The sequence below is a fragment of the Gigantopelta aegis genome, chromosome 5 (assembly GCF_016097555.1).
Source record: "Gigantopelta aegis isolate Gae_Host chromosome 5, Gae_host_genome, whole genome shotgun sequence".
NCBI classification, from domain to species: Eukaryota; Metazoa; Mollusca; class Gastropoda; order Neomphalida; family Peltospiridae; genus Gigantopelta; species Gigantopelta aegis.
In genome coordinates, this window is record NC_054703.1 from 35,599,033 (window position 1) to 35,601,532 (window position 2,500).

General features: G+C 35.5%; 1 protein-coding gene across 1 annotated transcript in view; it reads left to right on the plus strand.

Moving 5' to 3' along the window:
* Positions 1-6: 6 nt before the first annotated feature.
* The window catches only part of LOC121373691 (E3 ubiquitin-protein ligase DCST1-like), a 43,430-nt gene continuing 40,936 nt past the window's right edge, over positions 7-2,500 (plus strand). The window contains exon 1 of the mRNA XM_041500419.1: positions 7-19. The gene's annotated coding sequence lies outside the window, so the exon portion shown is untranslated. The remainder of the gene's footprint in view (positions 20-2,500) is intronic.

The following is a 2,500-nucleotide window of genomic DNA, read 5'->3' on the forward strand; positions in this document are numbered from 1 at the left end:
GAGTGGATTACCAGCAGAAAAGGTAAATAATGAAGTAATAAAAAACCCTAGCCCCCAAACATTAATAATGATAATGATTTTAATGATAATGATAATGATAATAATAATTATATTGATAATAATGATAATGATAGTTATAATTATGATAGTGATGATGATAATAATGGTAATGACAACAGCAATGATAATAATGATATTGATAATAATAATAATAATAATAATAATAATAATAATCAATCAATCTAATTAAAATTCACACAAAACATATCGTATACCCTCAGGATAATTCGGAATATTTTCAAATTATTTTCAAATCACTGGCATGATTCTGCAAGTAAGGTTTTGATTGGTGGACATGAGCTCCAACTGGCTGGTGTTAGATCCACATGTAATAGTGGAGGTAATTTTAATTAGATTGAATAATAATAATAATAATAATAATAATAATAATAATAATAATAATAATAATAATTTATTTATAGCTATAATTATGACAGTGATGGTGACAATAATGGTAATGACAACAGCAACACCATAAATATAATAATAATAATGATAATCATAATATAATAAGCAATGGCGATGATGATGATGATGATGATGATGATAATCATCATATAATCGTAACAAAATCAAGGGAAGATCCAAGGGTTAAGATCAGGAGGTCCTGCCACCACAAGTTTAAGAGCTTGATCACCCCATTTTCTTTTTAACAATAATTTACAGTCTTCATTTCACGAATACCAAATTTTATTGAAGTGCCCTTTTCAGGAGTTGCTCTTTTTGTCATTGTTCCCCTTCCTTAAATATTTCCAGGCAAAGACGTTGATAAAAAAAATATTCAATTGTTATTTATAAAGTTTGTTTTGTGTAACGACACCACTAAAGCACATTGATTTATTAATCATCGGCTATTAGGTGCCATACATTTGGTAATTCTGACATATAGTCTTAGAGGGGAAACCTACCACATTTTTCATTAGTAGCAAGGGATCTTTTCTATGTACCATCCCACAGACAGGATAGCACATGCCACCGCCTTTGATATACCAGTCGTGGTGCAATGACTGGAACGAGAACTAGCCCAACGGGCCCTCCGACGAGGATCGATCCTAGACCGACCGCGCAACAAGTGAGCGCTTTGCCACTGGGATAACCCCTGCTCCGATCACAACATAATTTGGATAGTAAGTGCAACAGAATATTTGGGCAGGATTTAACCTTGTCGATAGAGTGCTCGCTAGAGGTGCATGGATCGTAGGAATCTCCTCAGCGGACCCAGTGGGTTTTCTCCCCCATCAGAACAGTACCGTGGTATGTGCTGTCCTGTCTATGGGAAAGTGAAAACAAAAGAGTCTTTGCTGCTAATAAAAAACTATCGTAGGTTTTAATTGAATGCTTCTTTTCAGAATTACCAAATGTTTGACATCCAACAGCCAATGATTGATTAATCGATGTGCTCTAGTGGTGGAGTTAAACAAAGTAAGAGAAACACATGCAACTCTCCAGTAAAACAGCAAGGCCTTTTCACAGTTTCTGACAGATTCTTCTCTTTTGATCAGCACTGCCGACTACCTTATTTGTACTTACCTCATTTCACACGTTGCTAGAATCGTTTTGCTTTCAGGTTTAGTCGATAACCGAACACACATCGTGCTAAATAATGCGTACAAAGATGGATTACATAAATAAAACGTCAGTGAACGCCGCCATCTTTGTCACTTGACACACATGTAAAAGTGGCTATATACACGGCTATCTACACGGTGGTCATTTTTAGTCCCCTACCGGTCTTTGTGTTGGGAAGGTGGAGAAAAGGCCCAGTGTAAGAGTGACTATCACTACCCATCCAGTAAATAATCACAGTATACATTGGGTTATTACACAAGAAAGCTAACAGTTTGTGGTGACTGGGAAAAAAAAATCATAATGTGAATATATACTCTTCAAAAAAGGTAGGGGAACTCTAATAAAAATTTACAATTGCCATGTAAGGTACATGTATATTAGCTGTGGGGAATGCTTATATGATAATAGTGATTTAATTGGGCAAACATTACAACAGGTAGTTTAGTGATACAGTAGGTTTTATGACCACCAAAGATCTTGAAGGACGATTGGGGTCAGAAGTGAAATTTGAAAGTTGACGTTTTTTTATCAGTAAATTGCAAATTCACCCAATAGAAATGACTAAAAACAAAACAATAACAACTGTATGATCAACAGAATGAAAAAGATTGATAGAAATAATGTTCAACAGTGATTAATCGACCTTCCTGGAAATTGTCAAAATCGAGAATGACACCCTACGCACGTGTACGGGGCAACTGCGTAATGCACGTGCAAACTATGGAATGTGTTTCGGTGTGTTGATAAACAGACCTGAACGTTCTTTACTAGGCTATCTGTGGTCAAAACGTATGTTCGGTCTTAACATTAATAATTCAGGTTCCCCTACTTTTATTGAAGAGTATAATATCGCGTTTTGCGCCTGAACCCC